Here is a 21,502-nt window from a genome sequence, read left to right on the forward strand (position 1 = left end):
AGCTCCGCCTCCCAGGTTCACGCCATTCTCCTGCCTCAGCCTCCCGAGTAGCTGGGACTACAGGCGCCCACAACCGCGCCCGGCTAATTTTTTGTATTTTTAGTAGAGACGGGGTTTCACCGTGGTCTCGATCTCCTGACCTTGTGATCCGCCCGCCTCAGCCTCCCAAAGTGCTGGGATTACAGGCTTGAGCCACCGCGCCCGGCCTGTTGTAATGTCTTTCGTAAATCAGGCAGCCCCAGATATTAAAAGAAAACTCCAGAAATTAGAAGACTTAGAAGGAAAGCGGATTCAAGACCTCCTTCAGATAGCCCAGCGGGTTTACAATAACAGAGATAACCCAGAGGAAAGGCAATTTAAGGCCACTGAAAAAATGACCAAGGTCCTGGCAGCAGTGGTACAGAAAGAGCATCTACAGCCAGAGTACACCCAACCCAGGCGGCCCCCCAGGCATGATAATCTGAAAAAAGACCAATGTGCCTACTGCAAGGAGGCTGGCCACTGGGTAAGAGACTGCCCCAAAAAGAAACAACGAGGACAGGGACCTCCTAGGTCTACACCCGTACTAGTCACTCAAGATGAAGACTAGGGAAGACGGGGTTCGGATCCCCTCCCCGAACCTAGGGTAACTTTGCAAGTGGAGGGGTCCCCGGTCCAGTTCTTGGTCGATACAGGAGCACAGCACTCAGTCTTAGTTAAAACTAATAGGAAATTATCCTCCAAGTCCTCGTGGGTACAAAGGGCCACAGGAGTTAATACATACCCATGGACAACACAAAGAACAGTAAACCTCGGAGCCAAGAATGTAACCCATTCTTTCCTGGTCATCCCTGAGAGCCTCTGTCCCCTATTAGGGAGACACCTGCTAACTAAAATAGGAGCACAGATCCATTTCCTCCCTGAGGGGCCCGTCGTGACCAACTCCCACAATCGACCCGTGTCCGTCCTGACTATAACCCTAGAAGATGAGTACCGGCTCCACCAGGAGCAAACGGCCCCTGACCAGGACATAGCAACCTGGCTCCAGCAATATCCAGAAGCTTGGGCAGAAACGAGGGGCTTAGGTCTAGCAAAACACCGTCCTGCCTTATTTGTTGAACTTAAGCCTGGGGCAGACCCCGTGCGGGTACGCCAATACCCGATGCCCCTAGAGGCCAAGAAAGGAATTGCCCCGCATATCCGCCGGCTCCTTGACCAAGGGGTCCTTCGCCCATGTCACTCACCCTGGAATACTCCATTGTTGCCAGTACGAAAACCTAATAGTGGAGAATACAGACCTGTACAAGACCTAAGAGAAATCAATAAGAGGGTTGTGGACATACATCCAACTGTGCCTAACCCGTATACCCTCCTGAGTATCCTAAACCCTAAACATCAATGGTACACTGTTTTAGATTTAAAAGATGCTTTCTTCAGTTTGCCTTTAGCCCCTCAGAGCCAAAAGCTCTTCGCCTTCGAGTGGAATGACCCTGATAGGGGCATAAGTGGCCAACTGACATGGACCAGACTGCTGCAAGGATTCAAAAACTCTCCTACCCTGTTCGATGAGGCCCTCCATGAAGACCTGGGTGAGTACCGACGCAAACACCCTGAAATAACCTTACTACAGTATGTTGATGACCTCCTGATTGCTGCTGAGACCCAAGAAGCTTGCATCCAAGGGACCAAGGGTCTCTTACAAGCTCTGGGAAATCTAGGCTACCGAGCCTCGGCAAAGAAAGCTCAAATCTGTAAATCAGAGGTAACATATCTAGGGTACCTGCTTAAAGAAGGGCAGCGCTGGTTAACAGATGCCCGGAAACAAACTGTTCTGCAGATCCCCAGGCCGCAATCCACCCGACAAGTGACGGAATTCCTGGGGTCGGCGGGGTTTTGCAGACTATGGATACTTGGGTTCGCGGAACTGGCTAAACCCTTATATCAGGCAACACAGGGGCAGCGGCCATTTAGGTAGACAGACGAAGCCGAGTTGGCTTTCCAACAGATTAAAAACGCCCTACTCTCCGTGCCTGCACTGGGACTACCTGATGTTACCAAGCCCTTCCACTTATACGTAGATGAGAATAAAGGTGTTGCCAAGGCGGTAATAACACAGAACTTAGGCCCCTGGTGGAGGCCAGTTGCCTACCTGTCAAAGAAGTTAGACCCAGTGGCTGCCGGGTGGCCTCCCTGTCTCCGAATGATTGCAGCCACGGCTCTGATGGTGCAGGATGCTGATAAACTTGTCATGGGGCAAGAATTGCGGGTCGTTACTCCACATGCCATCGAAGGTGTACTCAAACAGCCACCTAATCGCTGGATGAGTAACGCCTGACTCACCCACTACCAAGGACTACTACTAAATCCTCTCAGGATAACATTCCTGCCCCCAACGACCTTAAACCCTGCCTCGCTGCTGCCCAACCCGGACCTGGACGCCCCACTCCATGACTGCACCGAGATACTAGCTCAGGTGCACGGAGTTCGAGAAGACCTGCAGGACCGCCCACTTCCTGACGCCGACCTCGTTTGGTTCACTGATAGGAGCAGCTTCATGCATCAGGGCCAGAGGTACGCTGGAGCGGCAGTAACTTCAGAGACTTAAGTAATCTGGGCGGAACCCCTGCCCCCGGGGACATCGGCCCAGAAGGCCGAACTGATAGCGCTCACCCAAGCTCTTACCTTAGGGGGCGGGGAAAAAGCTGACGGTATATACAGACAGCCGATACGCTTTTGCAACGGCGCATATACATGGGGCCATTTACAGTGAGCGGGGGTTACTGACGGCTGAAGGAAAAGAGATAAAAAACAAGCAAGAAATCCTAGCCCTGCTAACAGCCCTATGGAGGCCAGAAAAGTTAGCCATTGTGCATTGCCCAGGGCATCAGAAACTAACTACTTCAACTGCTCAAGGCAACTTTCTGGCGGACCAAACTGCAAGAAAGGTGGCGAAGGCTCCCAGTCAACTCCTTGCACTCCAGCTCCCTGACCCGGGTCCCCGGGACTTGCCATATTTCCCTGATTATTCAGAACAAGATCTCCAGTGGATTGACAAGCTTCCCCTAAAACAGATCCAGAATAGGTGGTGGACTGATACTAATGACCAAACCATCCTACCAGAAAAATTAGGACAACAAGTGTTACAACACATCCACCGAACCACCCACCTGGGTGCTCGGCGGATGACAGACCTGATCAGACGCTCTAAGCTCAAATTCAGACATACAGCCGAGATGGCCAGCAACATCGTGACAAGTTGCAAAGTCTGCCAGCTTAACAACGCCTACCCCCAATCCCAGGCTGCAACGGGAGCAAGGCTCAGAGGAACCAGGCCCGGTATCTACTGGGAAGTAGATTTTACTGAGATAAAGCCAAGAAAATACGGGTATCGGTACTTACTTGTCTTTGTAGATACTTTTTCAGGGTAGACTGAAGCATTCCCCACCAAAAAGGAAACTGCTCAGGTTGTAGCAAAGAAAATCCTGGAAGATATCCTCCCCAGGTATGGCTTCCCCGTCCAGATAAGGTCAGATAATAGGCCGGCCTTCGTCGCTAAGGTAAGTCAAGATTTGGCTTCCATCCTTGGGGCAAATTGGAAACTACATTGTGCTTACAGGCCCCAGAGTTCAGGACAGGTAGAAAGGATGAATCGGACCTTAAAGGAAACCTTAACTAAATTAACTATAGAGACTGGTGCTAATTAGGTGGTCCCTCTCCCCTATGCTCTGTTCTGGGCCCGTAATACCCCTTACAGACTGGGCCTTACCCCTTATGAAATTATGTATGGCAGACCCCCACCCTTAGTTCCCAGCCTAAAAGATGATCTGCTCAAGTCTGAAACAGAAAATGTCTCTGAACTCTTATTTTCCCTACAAGCCTTGCAGAAAATTCATCAAGAAATCTGGCCCAAGCTGAAGGAACTATATGAGACCAGTCCCCCGCCGACACCCCATCCGTACCAGCCGGGAGACTGGGTCCTGTCGGTGTCAAGCGACACCGACAAGAGACCCTAGAACCCAGGTGGAAAGGACCACTCCAGGTACTCCTAACCACACCCACCGCCCTGAAGGTAGAAGGCATCACGTCGTGGATCCACTACACCCACGTCAAGCCGGTGGACCCAACCTCCGACCTCCTGGGACCAATCACGGCGGCGGCTGAAGCACCGGACACGTGGACTGTGGACAGAGCTAGAAACAACCCCTTAAAACTCACCCTGCGCCGGCAGCATAGCTCACTACAAACATGCAGTTAGGTAGTCTAACCCTAACGTTAGTCGCCCTAGTGGCCGCTGGAGAAATCACAAAACCAGCTCTTAATCCCTTTGTCTGGAGATTCTGGCTTTATGAAAACCGAACCCACCCTGGGCAACCTCATAAGCCCGGGAAATTATTGGTCAGTGCTGATTGCCCCTCCTCAGGGTGCAACAGCCCAATTCTACTAAATTTTAATGGTTTTCAAATAGCCAAACCTATGACACCAATAATATGCTTTGAGTTTGATCAGACTAAATACAATTGTAAACACTACTGGTGGCACCAAAATGCTGGCTGTCCTTATAACTATTGTAACATCCACAGACCCCGTTATTGGGGAGAGAGAAAACAGTTAGACCCTAAGTGGCCCTTCCATCGTAGACGGGATAGAGACTTTTCATATACATGGACAGGTTAGAGACCTCTGGAACTCCCGCTGCACCACGCCTCAACATGGGGCTGTATACTACTCCCCCTCCTCCACATGGCCTAGCAGTCACCTCTATCTGTGGCGAGGCCTAGTGCAAGTACTGCCCCTGGTCCACAGGAATATCCAACGACAGGAAAACAGACTAACACAAGACTTACGTCCTTTCTCCCGGTTAAAGTTATTACAAGAAGGGCTGGGCACGGTGGCTCAAGCCTGTAATCCCAGCACTTTGGGAGGCCGAGATGGGCGGATCACTAGGTCAGGAGATCGAGACTATCCTGGCTAATACGGAGAAACCCTGTCTCTACTAAAAAATACAAAAAAACTAGCCGGGTGAGGTGGCGGGCGCCTGTAGTCCCAGCTACTCGGGAGGCTGAGGCAGGAGAATGGCGTAAACCCAGGAGGTGGAGCTTGCAGTGAGCTGAGATCCGGCCACTGCACTCCAGCCTGGGCGACAGAGCGAGACTCCGTCTCAAAAAAAAAAAAAAGAAAGTTATTACAAGAAGGACTAGAACTTGCTAACCTTACAGGACTTCACAGCCTGTCTGGCTGCTTTCTGTGCGCCACTCTAGGGCATCCACCGCTAACTGCTGTCCCTCTGCCGTGAGGATCCTCTACCTCTGCCCAAGCTAACAACCTCCGAAACCTCTCATATGCCCCTATCCCTAACGTGCCCTTATACCTAAACCCCAGTCAGGAGAAGTTTCCCTACGGTTTCTCAGGAACCAGTTCCAGCCTCTGCAGCATCACTGCAACGCCCCCTAATATCACCTTAAAGGCTCCGTCAGCCATATTCTTCTGGTGTAATGGAACATTATCTAAGAACCTACCTAGTCCCTCTGTTAACAACCTACTGTGTCTCCCTGTCACATTAGTTCCCCGGTTGACTCTACTAACTGCTCTACTAACTGCTGGCGAGTTCCTAGGGTATACTGGTAACTGGACTAGTGCTGTTATTCACCCAGACCCTAGACCGAGACCTGCATGAGCCATATTTCTCCCCCTCATTGCAGGAATCTCCCTCACCGCATCCTTCATTGCGGCCGGACTGGCGGGGGGAGCCCTAGGTCACACCCTCAAAGAAAGTAACAAGTTGTACCAACAATTTGCCATTGCTATGGAGGAGTCGGCTGAGTCCCTTGCCTCCCTCCAGCGGCAGCTCACGTCCCTAGCACAGGTAACCTTGCAGAACCGGAGGGCCCTAGACCTACTCACTGCAGAAAAAGGTGGTACTTGTATGTTTCTAAAAGAAGACTGTTGTTTCTACATAAATGAATCAGGGCTTGTAGAGGACCGGGTCCAACAGTTACGCAAGTTAAGCACTGAAGTAAAAACACAGCAGTTTGCTTCAGCTGCAGACCAATGGTGGAATTCCTCTATGTTTTCTCTGTTAGTCCCCTTCCTTGGACCCCTGCTAAGTCTACTATTTCTGCTTACTGTAGGACCTTGTGTTGTTAACAGAATTTTACAGTTTGTTAGAGAGAGATTTGACACCGTACAACTCATGGTTCTCAGAGCCCAATACCAACCTGTAAACACTGAGACAGAATCAGACTTATAAGACCCAAGATTGGCTCTAGAGATGCCTGAAAAGAAGGGGAGAATGAAAGGAGCTGGGCACATTCCTCAGCCCCAGGCGAAAACTCCGTGAGCCCAGTACAAACACATCCCATCCTCCCATCCCACCACATATCGCCATATATCTCTCAAACTCCCTGAGCCCAGTACAAACACATCCCATCCTCCCATCCCACCACATATCGCCATGTATCTCTCAAACTCCCTGAGCCCAGTACAAACACATCCCATCCTCCCATCCCACCACATATCGCCATGTATCTCTCAAACTCCCTGAGCCCAGTACAAACACATCCCATCCTCCCATCCCACCACATATCGCCATGTATCTCTCAAACTTCCTAAGCCCAATACAAACACATCCCATCCTCCCATCCCACCACATATCGCCATGTATCTCTCAAACTCCCTGAGCCCAGTACAAACACCACCTGGAAAGTCTCCGATAAGGAGACGGCCGTTCAAGGTTTTACTGAAAGCGTGGGAATCAAAAGAATTCCTTTGTTCCCCTGTAACTCTCGGGCTATAAAAAGCAAACGCTCGCATTGTTCGAGGCCCTCTTGTACACTGTGGAATGGAGGGACCAGGTTCGAACTTGTAGTAAAGATCCTTGCCGCTTGGCTTTGACTCTGGACTCTGGTGGTCTTCTTTGGGGAACAAACAGTCTGGGCATAACAGTAGAACAACACGTGCCCCTGCAGTTTGCTGAATTTCAGGGCATCACCACCTTATTTCAAGAGTGTCTTTTCCTATCCTCTAGAGTTTTGCCCACTTAAGCAATGGTTTTGCTGTAATAAAGAATTACACTATTTATCAAAATGTTACTTTGGAGAATAAAGTTTTCTTAAACTATCAGGCCCATAGCTAATGCCAATGGCTCCAAGGATGAGAAGGTAAAAAAGCCTTTTTTTTTGGGGGGGGGGGGGGGGCCAAGAGAAAAAAATCACGTTTCAAACTATCTTGTGCTAGTCACTGGAAAATCAGAAGTGAACACTTCTCTCTGTGCCCCAAACCTTTCTCATTCAATTATCACTAAATCATACTGACTATACCTCTTTTCTGCCTCTGTTTTATATTCCCACTACCACTGGGAACATAAACATTTACAAAATGGTTTTTATTTAAAAGAAAATGCCAACTATTAATGCGTTTTTTACATGAAAAAAATTAAGCAAATGAAAAAAGCATAACACTAAAAAAAAGGCCAACATATTAAAATGAGTAACTGAGATTCTGAACTTTATTTATTTCACCATGGATGGGTGAAAACCTTCTAATACACTGATACTAGTCCAAGGATGTGTGAGAAGAAAACTATAGTTCACTACTGCAAAAGCTTCCTTTGTCTCCTGGTTTCTTTACCTGGTTCCCTTCCATCAATTCCAGCAAACTATAGGCCACAGGCCAAATCTAATCTGCCTTATGGCTTTGTAAATAAAGTTTTATAGGAGCTCTATCATGCCTGTTTGCTTACATAGAATCATCATGGCTTTCACACTACAACAGCAAACAACAGCAGGGTAAGTAGATATGACAGAGACCACATAACCTCAAATATTACCCACCTGGTCCTTTACAGAAAAAGCTTGCTAACCCGTTTTATACCACGACCAGAATGCCTTAGTACTCAAATTTAATCTTGCGATTCCCCTGCTCAAATGTCTCCAATGAGCCTCTGCAGCAAACACTGTGGGCTCCCTCGCAATAGCCACGCCTTATTCTTTCTTGCAGAAGAAACACAAGTCTATTGGGATATTTATTATCCCAATCCCCCTCCTCAGCCTCAGAAACAGAAATGTTTATTCTAAGCTAATCACATATTTGCCTTCCCAGTGCCTGATTTGGGAATGAGCATGTGGTGTGACCCAGCCAATGAAATGTTACAGGAAGCCCCTTGCATGCTTCTAAGTTTTCTCCCTGTTTAAAAGACACATGTGAAGAAAAGCAGCTCTTGTGATGTTGTGCCGTGAGAACAAGATGTTTGGAGCTGCTGCGATTAGCCAACCCTGAAAGGAGACATGAATAAAACACTGCCAACAGCACAGCTGAAAGAGGAACAAGTGGGATACCTAAGATATCACCGAACAACCAAAACAACTCTGGTTCCTACTGTTTTAGCCACTGCTCATCAGTATTTGCAGTCCAAAGCATTCTATCTGGTAAACTTCCCATGGCCCACAGGATAAGCCCTACTCATTTCTACAGTATTAAAAAGTCTACCATAAATTTGCCTTAGCTAAGTATTCACCTCATTCCCAACCTCTGGTATCTCACACTTTTGGTGCTAGCAAAAGTGAACTGCTCAGAAACCCTGCAAAGTTCACTCAAGCATCTTGTCTTTTGCACTTGCTGCTCTTCCTGCCAAACAGGCAATCTCGTTAGACGTTCCTTCTGGCAAACACACCAACTCGTTGCATGTTCCTTCTGCCAAACATTATTCTTCTTCTGCTTCTTTACCTAGAAAAATTCTTCTCACTCTGTATGTTTACCTTAAATCACAACTGTTTTTTCCCCAAAACTTTTATTCCTCATCACATATGTCTGGCACATAATCAATATATAATAAATCATAATTATAAGCTTCCAGTGGGCATCTAGCACACAGTGAGCACCGAGCAAAGTAGTAAAATAATAAAAACGACAATGATAATAACAAGCTCCTGTCTGTATTTTTGTGTTCTGTAGCATTACAAAAATGGTTAGTATCTAAAAGATATTTGATAGTTATTTGTTAAGTGGACAAGTGAAAACATAAATAGAAATGGGTTCTTTGAAAATTCTGTTGAAAAGGCACAGAAATGGAGACAGCTCTATTATGAGCACCTTAAAGATCAAAACTACATCTGTTCCATCTTTGTCTCCTGCAACTTATGAAACCTAACTTACAGAAGCTCTGTGATAAATAGATAGCTAAAGGTGTCCTCCTACAGTTTGGATTATACAATGTATCAGGTGTCCACAACCCAGTAGCATACTAGCATTTTTGTTATTGTGAAACATTTTTCTACTTTTATTATAATCTGCTGAGCCTAGAGTGGGGCAATTTGTATATTTATTATGGCAATCTTTTGGCAAATGATAGCGGAGCATCTTGTTCTAACAAAATTACTGTTATCACGACAATTAACCAGCAGGTAGAACACATCTTGTTCCAACAAAGTAAATGTATCTCTTTCCAACTTCAAATGAGGAGGAATGAAGTCAGTAACAGTGAAACCTTGTTGGGACAAGCGTATGTAGCACGACTTGTGCTTCAGCATTCTTGTGATCAAAAATTCCTTACTTTCACTTTTTTATCTATGGTAGGACCACCCAGAGCAAGGGTCCACAACTCCCAGGCCACAGACTGGGACCCATCCATGGACTATTATGAGGAGGAGGTGAGCAGCAGGAGGAGGTGAGCAGCAGGCAAGCCAGGGAAGCTTCGCCTGTGTTTATAGCCACATCCCAAGGCTCATATTACCGCCTGAACTCTGCCACCAGTCAGACCAGTCAGAGAATTAGATACTCATTGGAGCATGAACCCTGTTGTGAACTGCCCGTCTGAGGGATCTACATTTTGTGCTTCGTATGAGAATCTAATGCCTGATGATCTGTCACTGTCTCACTTTGCCCCCAGATGAGACCGTCTAGTTGCAGAAAAATAAGCTCAGAGCTTCCACGGATTCTACATGATGCTAAGTTGTATAATTATTTCATTATATATTACAATGTAATAATAATATAAAGTAGCACAATAAAGTCACATGATTGAATAATCCTGAAACCACTCCCACCTTCCCTCAGCCCATGGAAAGATTGTCTTCCACAAAACCAGTCCCTGGTGCCAAAAAGGTTGGGGACAACTGACCCAAAGTAATTCACTATCACAAGTCTTACCTGGATTGCTGTTTTCAGAAGAGATTTTTAGTATCCGTTTTTCTTAGTAGTCGAAAATAATTGGCAAATTCTACGTATAAAATGCAATAAACCAAGTTACTATTTTAATACTGATATAAAAAATACTTACCAAATGTAAAATTCTTAGAGTATTTCTATTATCATAATATCAGAACTTAACAGTATCATCCCATTCACTTATGAGTACATTCTACAAACTTCTCTTTAAGCTTCTAATTAAAGAAGAAAACAATGTAAGGTGAAATGCTCAGAAATCAAGGGCATGGTGACCCAGTAAATTACTTACATTATCATGACATAATAGAAAGTGTCCCAGCTCTGCATAAGTCCTAGCTCCATAATGAACAGCTATTTGTTCTTGGACAATTTGCTTCTCTTAGGCTCAATGCCTTCTTCAACAAAGTGAGGACTTTGCTGCCTTATTTCATATTTTACTAGGTTGTTATAAAGATTTAACAAGATATTTTTTAAATGCTCAGAGAAATAGTAAAGCAATGGAATAATCTGTTCCTAAACTTTATGACTAAAATTATCTTGGAATCCCAAATAAAACCCAATGTGTATTTTGTTCATAGGTTCTAATATGCAAATGTAGTTTTCAGAAAATGTTATTAAGTCCTAATTTTGCTTTTCAGTTGTCCTACTCCTTATGGCTTATAATTCAGGGCATCTCAACTATGTCATAGTTTGTAACTAAATTTATTCATAAATATCTCATTAAAGTAGCTAATGTGATTGTCCACTATTATGGAGTTGACCAATCACACCAAGGGCAGAAAAACCAATGGATGTTAAGACCTGGCTTGGACCAATGATCCTTCTCTACAGACTCCAACTCTGAGCCAGATGTTTGTTAGGATAATGCTTTATATTGATGTTCAATGCCAGCTGGCAGGGGAGACCAAAACTCTTTTATTTTTTTTAGTTTCCATGAAGAAGTTGCAAGTTGACATTTTCTAGTTTTCGACATACATGCTAACAATATAATTTTGCACCGAACATGTTATTCAGCTCTAAGTCATCTCATAGACCATCTTACATGACTATTTTTGCAGCACAAATCACAATTTCAGTATTTTGGTGGCACCCATCTTTTGCTTTGCTTCACAGTGTTTCCTTACAGCTAGTCAGCAAATAGTCAAATGACCTTCCAGTGACTGCACAGAACATGGAATGCTTCAAAAATTTGTGCTGCCTCCTTATGCAGAAGCCACGCTAATTTTCTCTGTATTGTTCTAATTTTAGGATATGTGCCGCCGAAGCAAGCACAAAGCCCTACTTTTACACATGATTAATGATGAGTCATGGACGAGGCTTGGCTCTGTTAAGTCCAACTAACCTACTTGAGATTCTGAGAATTCTCTTCAATGGCTTCCTGTGAGGTAGAATTTGAAAATATTTTAAAATCTTGAGCTAGAGATAGAAGTAACTTGGACGATTTTCATTATCATGTAAAACAGATCACTCAAGGGCCAACCACAACCGGGAGCCCCTGCTCGTGGAAGGTTCATATGAGACTTTCTCCTGCCTAAGGTTCTATACAGGATATAAAGGTGCCTCACAGCACAGACCTGGTAGCAAAGAAGAAGAAACAAACACTGATCTCTTTCTCTCACGTTATTTGAACCCCTCTGACCCTTCAGAACAAGCCCACCTGATATCTGCTAGAGAAAAGACCAACAACTGCCTCAAAGGATCTCTGACCGTGAAGGTCTCAGCTAATTCTTGGCTAAGATGTGGGTTCCACATTAGGTTCTGAATATGGGGGGAAGGGTCAATCTGCTCACTTTGTCTGCGGATAAAGTCAGGACGCCCAGCAGCCAGAGCAGGGTGCTGGTGCTTTGGGAACAATGGCTGAGCATATAAGCATAGGTATGGGAACTAAAATACATTGTAACTTGAAAGCCACCGTATGAATTGCCAGGAAGGCTTGAGGGATCTGAATCAGTAAGGGCATCTTGGTGTCAAAGGTCAACCATTACCAGGCAGCAGGACCAGTTTGAGTGGCAACAATGCAGCGACAGAAACAATGGAAACAACAGAATGACTGGAATGTCCTTTTTTTCCTCCTCCTTCTGACTTGATAAAAGGGACTGTCTTCCTTGGATTTAGTGAACCCCTTCGGTTCTTGAAAAATTCATGGAGTATGTAGGAGACAGTCCCCAGAAGACAGTACAAGACTTTCTGCTAAACTGGACATTTCAAGACCCAAATAACTAATCAGAAAAATCAAAGATGTGACACCATTTTTTATCCCATGCATAGGTGTTATACTTGGATGAAATGAACAATGTTGGGATCTCTAAGGATAAAGGTCTTAAAAGTCCTGAGATAAAGAATCCTCCACCCACTGGTACTTCTAACTTGTCTTGCTTTTTTTGTGAGTTCTGGCTGATGCAAGGAACTAACTCACTGTCATTCTAAAACTATCTGAACCGAACTATGACATCTCACCTGATACGTAAGAGGCAATTGTTACAATTATTTTAAACCTCAATTTAGCATTAACTCACCTTTTAATGTAAACACTTACACATTATGATGACTAGAAACAGCATACTCTCTGGCCGTCTGTCCAGACAGATCTTGAGAAGATACATCAATATTTTGCTCAAGTAGAAGGCTGACTAGACTTGCTGATCCACAACATACAGCAAGTATGAGAGCAGTTCTAAAATGACAGAGATAATTTCTCCCTTAGGAACTGCAATAAAGTTATTTTTAAAGCTAATTTGATATATTTTACCAATTTAACATCTTGTCTCTCCGTGCAGAATTAAACATTTACATGTACCAAAAGACATAGCATCTTGGGTGCTCAAGTGTTCATCTTTGTAAAATACCACCAAGGTTAAAAGGAAGGGACAAAAAGGAAACCTCTTATCTCACTGGGGCGTTGCATAGTAGAAGCTACTAATTTAAAGTCCTTTGATGGGCAAGAAACAATGTTAGGACCACTTATCTGAAGTGGACAAAGATTTAAGTGAAGATTTCATCACAGCTTCCCTAGACTGATACGCTGTAATAGAAAATCAGCTAGGGGGTAACATGAACAAGAGCTCTCTGCATGCTGAAAGCAGTAATAATAATAATAGTAAGAAGAGTAGTCACAGGAGTGTCAGTTAATGATGCCAATAAGCATGTACTAGGCACTGAATTAAGTGCCATATATATCTCTCTTACTTATTATGCACAGTCAACTTTGAAGGATATATTCTCCTACTTTTCATATATGACAATATATTTGGTGGTAAGTAACATTCCCAAGGTCACACACCTAGCAGGTAAGAAAGCTAGGAATTAAACTCAGTCTTGTGTGAATCCAAAGCCTAGCTCTTTTCTCTTTTATCACCCACCTACAGCTTGCCTTCATGAAAGGAAAAGTGTATCCACTTAAAACTATTTTCACTCCCTCTTTCCATACCAATTAAAAACAAAAACATCAAAATACACTGGAAATAAAATAAGAAAGCTGTTGAACCCATAGTATGTGGGAATAGCAATTAATTGTCATGTAGGGATAAGCTAACATTAATATTCTTCAAAGAAAGCAACTTAAAGCAGAGTCATTGAAAAGACAAAAGAATTTTCAACCCCTACTTATGTTTAATATAGCATATTTAGTGGAAAAGCATATAAGACACAGAGGTTAAAAACTGGTAGAAAGGGTTAAGAAGTTCAATACTGAGTCATAAAGTAAACTGAAAGTTAAAGTTCACACTTCATAAAATCAATACAAAATCCCTCCAGCTAACGTAAGATCATGTAACCAAAACATCATACAACAAAGAACATCAGTCAATACAATAAGAGAAGATGAATCCTACAAAAACTGTTCTTTATGTTGCCCAGTCCAAATAACTGTTTTTCTACCTGACAGATTTGTGTTGATACCACTATGTCCCAATAAGTACACATTAATCTTATTAATTTAATATTTATGACTTGAGTGACTGCTATCAATCTAGTTAACAACACACAGATTAAAACTAATAACTATACCTTCCATATCCATCAAGTGCATTTAAATTAGCTTTTTTCTTGATTAAAAATTTCACCACTTGCTGTTTTTGTTCATGTACGCCAAGTAACAGCGGTGTGAGGTCATGCTGTAAAACAATATAAAGCAAAAACGAATGCAATTCAAAAAAGTACATACTCCTCAACTGAAGCGGAAACTTTATATAAGATCCTACCGACTTACACGCATACAAAGTAAGTAACATGTAGCTGCTTCCTCCTCAATCTTCTGTGCTTTCCCACGTGCTGCTCCTTCCCTTGGAAACACCCCTTCTCTGCCTCACCACATCAAGGCTGATCATCTCAAAAACTCACTTTCAACATTCACTGCTTCCAAGACTCTTTGCTTCTAACCCAGCATTCGGCATGCTATTATTGGATGATAACATTTTTCCCACCTAAACAAAGAGCTTCTTGAGGGCAGGGGCTGTATCTTTTGTCTCTATATCCTCCACCCTAAGAAAAATTGTTGTGTATAAAGCAATAATTTGCATGTAAAAAATTTCTTTAGTTTCACGTTTTACCAAAAGTTCAAGCTCCAACGGGTAATAAAAATTGCTATTAATACTCATACTGCCCATTTGAAAAAATTTCCCAACATTTACTTATTTAAAATCTATCTGTATTTAATTTTTCCAGATTGTTAATAGATAATCAGTTCACAGGACTACTGAAACTAAATTACAGAATTCCTATCTGTATTCTTAATACCTCCATGGTTTCTAGTGTTTAAAACTGCCATGCTGATTATGCCAAAGCTCTACATACTTATGAGACACACTGGATAGTCCATAATACAGCTTCAATGGACAAAAAAACAGTTTACAATTTGCTACAATTCTAATTGAGAAAACTCTGCTCTTAACAACGGCTTACTGACCTAAGCACTTGAATGATAACAAAGAGACACAAAATCCCGAGAGGATCATCCTCTACCGACTCAAAGACTACTCACTGCACATTTCTAAAGACCTTCTGAATGGCAGCGAATAACTGACGGTAGGAAGGAAAGGGTATTACTCTGTAAGCTGATAGATACTGCCAATAATATTCATTTTAATGTCTCACCACAGAGATAAAAGTCAGACTAGGCCAGGAATGGTGGCTCACACCCATAATCCTAGCATTTTGGGAGGCTGAGGCAGGTGAATCACTTGAGCCCAGGAGTTTAAGACCAGCCTGAGAAACATGGCAAAAACCTCATCTCTACTAAAAAAAAAAAAAAAAAGAAATACAAAAACTGAGGTTGGAGGACCATCTGAGTGAGTTTGGGGAGGTCAGGGCTGCAGTGAGCTATGATTGCACCACTGCACTCCAGACTGGGAAACAGAGTGAGACCACATCTCAAAAAAAAAAAAAAAAAAAAAAAAAAAAAAAAAGAGTCAGATTAATGTAATTGGATAGGAAAGATTTAAAGAAATCAGCACATATCCAACTCCAACTCTTCTACAGATATCTTAAGTTTCTGAGATATAAGAATTTACATATTACATTTATGTATTCAGTGGTTCTTAAGCAGCTGTGTATCCAGATTTTGAGAAAACTCTTGTTGTTGTTATTGTTGATGTTAAGAGACAGGGTCTCATTATGTTAACCAGGCTAGACTCGAACTCCTGAGCTCAAGCAATCCTCCCCCTCAGCCTCCCTAGCAGCTGGGACTACAGCCATGCACCACTATGCCTGGCTTCAAGGAAACATTTTTAAACATACATATCTAGGCTTTACTGGACTTACTCTATCAAAATCTTCAGGAAAAAGCCGAGACTTATTGATTATTTAAAAATTTTCCTCAGGTTACTGGGATGCAAAATTCTAGCTGGAAGCTAATACAACAGACAGTTACTTCAGTCTCATTTCTCACCCACGTGACCAATTCCCTTTCTCATTTGAAGATTTGGCCAAAAAGAGGAAAGAGTAGGAGACAGACTCATTTGCTGAAAATACCACATAATTTTCCCCGGTAAGAGAAGAACAAGGTCTAGTAAACTCAAAATCCAACTTGATCTTGTTACTGAAAGCTCCTTATCTCCCACCTTCCCATCCAGACATGCTAGATTTGAAAGCAGAGTTGAGACTCTAATTGGCCATTTCTACCAGAATAGGATACTAAGTCAGTTAATTACTTGTTATTCCCTCTGCTCAAGGGTTTCCCATTACATGACCACCAATTCACTGCCAATCTGGTTCTTCAGAGGCCTCCTAAAATTGATCTCTAGGCAGTTCACAACTCACTAACCCCCCCTCCCAAAATGAAAACTGTCATTCTCTAAAATTGAAGAGAACCTTGTCTCACCATACAAAGGAAACAAATAAATTAACCACACACAGATAGACACACACACAGACACAGACACACACACACACACACAACCTCTTCATGGTCTTTTCCCTCTATTACCTAATTTCCAAACTGGCCTTGGTATTTCTGATTGCTCTTTTTCCCTTTCCACTTCTGCCTCATGAGCAATCAGAAATATCTTAAGCCTTGCCACTGAGAGGTGCATCACCTCAAATCTATTACTGTTTTTTAGGAACTTGCCAAAGCAGCAGGATTTCTATTCACTGAAACATGTTTAAGTGTTCTTGGAGTTTTCGTGTAAAACCTATTTCAGGGCAAATTTTGCAATTTTACATTCATTGGGGGAAAAAAAAAACCTAGGAGGGAAAAATTGAAAAATAGTATTACCTTTTACCAATTCAGTGTTTTCAAAAAAAGTATTTACCACAAGTGCATTAAAAAAAACTGTACCCTCAAATGCTTCTTTGAAAGTAACAACATTTAAAATAAAATCTTAGATAATTAAGTCATTTCAAAATGTTTTCATTCAGGTTATGCTTGAGCTTCCAAATACGGAAAACTGGCCCTTACACAGGTCACTGTTAAAATGAATGCATTTCAGTATTTTGAAAAGAAAACTGGTAGATCTATACCTTGTTTTTTGATTCAATAGCAGCACCATGTAAAAGCAGTGCTTTGGCCATTAATTTATCTTCATCGTAGATAGCATAGTGTAGAGCGGTATTTCCATACTCATCTGGAATATTTGGATCAGTGCCATGTTCTAGCAACATTAACGCACATTCATCTTCTTGGCATTGTACGGCCTGTCAGTGTTAGACCAAAAACAAATTATAAATGCTAGGAATTCCAAGTAACATTCCACAGCTTTCACCAGCTAGTTACATTTAGAGCAGAAAACTCATTTTTATGCTATGTATTGAAATCAAACCCATCTCACGCTGATACAGTTGACTACTGCATACCTCTGTCAGAGCTGTCCTGTTTTTGTTGTCAAGGACATTAAGTTGACATTGTCTGTCCAGCAGGAGTTTTACTACTTCTGAATTCCCATTGGCAGAGGCCAGATGTAGAGCAGTCCTAGGAGAGTGAGAAGACTTTTTAGGAAATTGTAGTGCACTAGCTACAGGCACATCAATGATTCGTGTAACTGCAAACACTGAATAGCCTGCTATTACTCTGCCTTCAAAACAAACATTTAATTTTCCCATGAAGAAAGCACATTGTTTATTACCTCTCATTACTCGCTGTATTAATGAAAGAGCAGCCTATTTGAATAGAAACAGCACAGCCCTTGGATGACATTCAGCTTGGGCTGGAACCCTACTTGAAGCTCTGTCACTTCCCAGCTGTTGCTTAGCCTTTTGGTGTCTCAGTTTCCTCATCAATAAAATGGGAATGAAAATAGTAGCTTTCTCACAGGAAACCACTGTAATGCTTAAATGAGACTCTACACAAAAGATATAGAATAGTTCCTAACACAAAGAACAGCTCAATAATTGTTAGATATTATAATTTTTACTAATACCCTAAAGACCTTTGAATTAAGTGAGATGATACAATTATACCTACACTTTCAGGTACGTTTTAAAGACTACAGGTAACATTGTATTTCAGTGATTCTAAGATGATCATTGTCTCCATGTTGTCTCCACTGAAATACCACTTATAATTCATGATTTACTATAATTGGCGGCATTTAAATAATTCTCTTATTGAGACATAAAATAATGGGGCATCATACAACCCCTGGTGCCTTACATTAAGTAGAATATGTTATAACAGGTCTGGGGCAGTTCCAGTCAGATGACCAGCATTTAAATAGATTTTAGTTCTTAAAAAACCTATGGAATAAGAGGGCTGAGGTGAAAACAAAAACAAATTTCTAAAATAAACTAATTCTTACTTTGGTTTTCAAAAAACTTTAAGCCAAAGAATACCTGGAAATCCAAATAAATACCATGGGCTCATTTTTTTCAATATTTAGATTTATCAATGTATGTACATCAGATATTTCCAATCTTTCATATTAGGATTTAAGACTGTTATAAATTTTCTTTTTTTAAAATGGATTTATGAAACTATTTGCGAAGCTTTTTTCAACGTTTACATTCAGGGGTACAGGTGCAGATGTGCCGGTTTGTTACACAGGTAAATGTGCGCCAAGGGGGTTGGTTGGACAGATGATTTCATTACCCAGGCATTAAGCCAGTATCCGTTCACTCTATTTCCTGCTTCTCTCCCTCCTCCCACCCTCCACCTCTGATAGGCCGCCTGGCGTGTGTTCCTTCCCTCTAGGTATCTGTGTGTTATCATTTAGCTCCCATCTATAAGTGAGAACACGCAGTATTTGGTTTTCTCTTCCTATGTTAGTTTGCTGAAGATAATGGCTTTCAACACCATCATGTCCCTGCAAAGGACATGCTCTCGTTCTTTCTTTTATGGCTGCATAGTATTCCCTGCTGGTTATCTACCACATTTTAGTTCTTAAAACAACTAAAATAGTCTTTATCCAAGACTTATAAATGTTCAAAAAGGCAATTAAAGGTTATCTTTTACTATTTTCTACCTTCAGAAATGCTTTTGTTTGAAAGGAGGGAGGAAAAGCTTCAATTGAGATTAAGTCCTAATGCTCCAACTTTAAATCTCTCAGCTTGCTCATGCCCAGCAGGTAAACATGAAGTTTTCAAAGATGGAAGGATCCTGAGAGATAGTAGAATATGTCTGCCACATAATAGGTGTCTGGCTTATGTCTGATGACTAAATGGATTGAAAGAATGGATAAACGCAGCTTGGGAGTTCAATATTTTTAAAGAAAACTGCTGTAGAGTAGGAGAATACATGTGCAACAGTAATAATCATTTGTATTTGCTATTTTAATTTTCACAAGTATATAACTCAACTAAAATATCATACTTTTTACACATGTTAACCTATATATAATGAAAAGATAATTATATAATAAAATGTATATACAGTAAAATCTACAGGAACAGGTAAACAGAATCCCTCTACGTCTGAAGAGGATAAAAGTTCACAGAAGACAGTCATCCACAGAAATAAAAATAAATAATAGAATGTGAGAAATTAGTTGTATCTATGCAAGCAGCATATTCCTTCTCTTCCCAAGGATTATTTCATTACTAATGAACCTTAACTAAACTTCAGATGTTCATTGCAGAAATCACAGATAAGAGAAAGGGAAAAACTTCACTTACGAATCCCCAGACATAAGTTTGATTATATTTTCTACATATTTTCAGCTAACACAAGAGCAGATTGTTTGTGTATATGTATAACAGATTTTTTTCTCACTTGATATAGCAAAGTACATCTTTGCATGTCAACATATCTCTGTATCTACTGACGCCCTCAATAGTTACTTATTATTCCATCTTATGGATGCACCGAAATTTGTTCATAAAATCTATGAATTCTTCTAAATACACTGCTGTTTTAAGCAATACTAACAAAAACAGATGTATCTATTTCATAAAGGTATTTCAGTATAATGAAATTGATAAGTAAAAAGCATATACATTTTTTAAATGTAGTTCTTATCACTAAAGTGTCTGTTTGAAAAGCTGCAGCAACTTAAACTTTGAACAACTATATACGTACCACTATTCTTCATCCTCACAAACTTTGTGGATAGAAAACAGTATTTCATTCCTTTTTTTTTTTTTTTTTTGAGATGGACTCTCACTCCATCACCCAGGCTGGAGTGTAGTGGCGTGATCTCGACTCACTGCAACCTCCACCTCCCTGATTCAAGCAATTCTTTTGCTTCAGCCTCCTGAGTAGCTGGGATTACAGGTGCATGCCACCATGCCCAGCTAATTTTCTGTATTTTTAGTAGAGATGGGGTTTCACCACACTGGCCAGGCTGGTCTCAAACTCCTGACTTTGTGATCCGCCTGCCTCAGTCTCCTAAAGTGCTGGGATAACAGGCGTGAGCCACTGCACCCAGCCTTTCATTCCTCTTCTAACTTAAGTAGAAAACAGTATTTCACTTCTCTAACTTAAATTCCTTCTCCTACCAGGAACACTGTTTTCCTACATACGCAGGTCACTGCTAGCTACGCTAAAAAGTACTATGCCCAATTTTAAAATGCTTATTTTAATGAGCTTATTTTATTATATCTGCATATATAGGCCGGGCACGGTGACTCACGCCTGTAATCTCAGCACTTTGGGAGGCCAAGGTGCATGGATCACAAGGACAGGATTCAAGACCAGCCTGGCCAAGATGGTGAAACCCCATCTCTACTAAAAATAAAAAAAAAATTAGCCAGGCGTGGTGGCAGGCGCCTGTAATCCCAGCTACTTAGTAGGCTGAGGCAGAGAATTGCTTGAACCTAACAGGCAGAGACTGCAGTGAGCCAAGATCGTACCACTACACTCCAGCCTGGGCAACAGAGTGAGACTCCATCAAAAAAAAAAAAAAATTATATATATATATATCTGCATATACATATAAGCATTTGTGTTTTCTTCTGGTATGTTTCTCCTTTTGTGTATTTAAAATTTTTAATCTATACTCTTATTTTTGTGACATAAAAATCTAGCTAGTTTTCTCCAAAAATGAATTATGAACAATCCACCTTTTTTAAATAATACAAAACATCACCATTAGCAAGTGCTAAATTCTTACATATATTTGGGTATTTCTGGATTTCCTATTCTGTTCTACTCACTGATCTTTTCAGCTGTTAGTGAACAATTTGTGGAAATAGCACACGCACATTTTGATATCTGGAAAAGCAAGTCTTTTTCCATTCTGTTACAAAAAAATAATTTATCACAATAATAAAAGACAGCATGTGTAAAAACTCTAAAACTTTGCTATTTTTATTTGGCTTAGGTAAAAGTGATAAATAGAAAAAGCTCACATCTTCAGAAAATTCAATCTTCCTTTTCAAGCACACGAACCTGCTTCCCATTTCAGTTTCCTTCTAAGGTTCCTCAGTAAAGAACATACTTACATAGGGTACATTGATAAAAAATCCATACTGGATTTTATTTGAAGAATATTTAGCC

At 41.6% G+C, this 21,502-nt stretch overlaps 1 non-coding gene and 1 pseudogene across 1 annotated transcript; both read right to left on the minus strand.

Annotated features, from left to right (window-relative positions):
• The window catches only part of LOC105466256 (POTE ankyrin domain family member G-like), a 99,189-nt pseudogene that overhangs the window by 37,055 nt on the left and 40,632 nt on the right, over positions 1-21,502 (minus strand).
• LOC112423939 (U6 spliceosomal RNA) lies at positions 11,306-11,412 on the minus strand. The gene has a single exon (XR_003014543.2). It is a non-coding gene; the product is annotated as a U6 spliceosomal RNA (small nuclear RNA).

The sequence above is a fragment of the Macaca nemestrina genome (genome assembly GCF_043159975.1).
Source record: "Macaca nemestrina isolate mMacNem1 chromosome 11 unlocalized genomic scaffold, mMacNem.hap1 SUPER_11_unloc_1, whole genome shotgun sequence".
NCBI classification, from domain to species: Eukaryota; Metazoa; Chordata; class Mammalia; order Primates; family Cercopithecidae; genus Macaca; species Macaca nemestrina.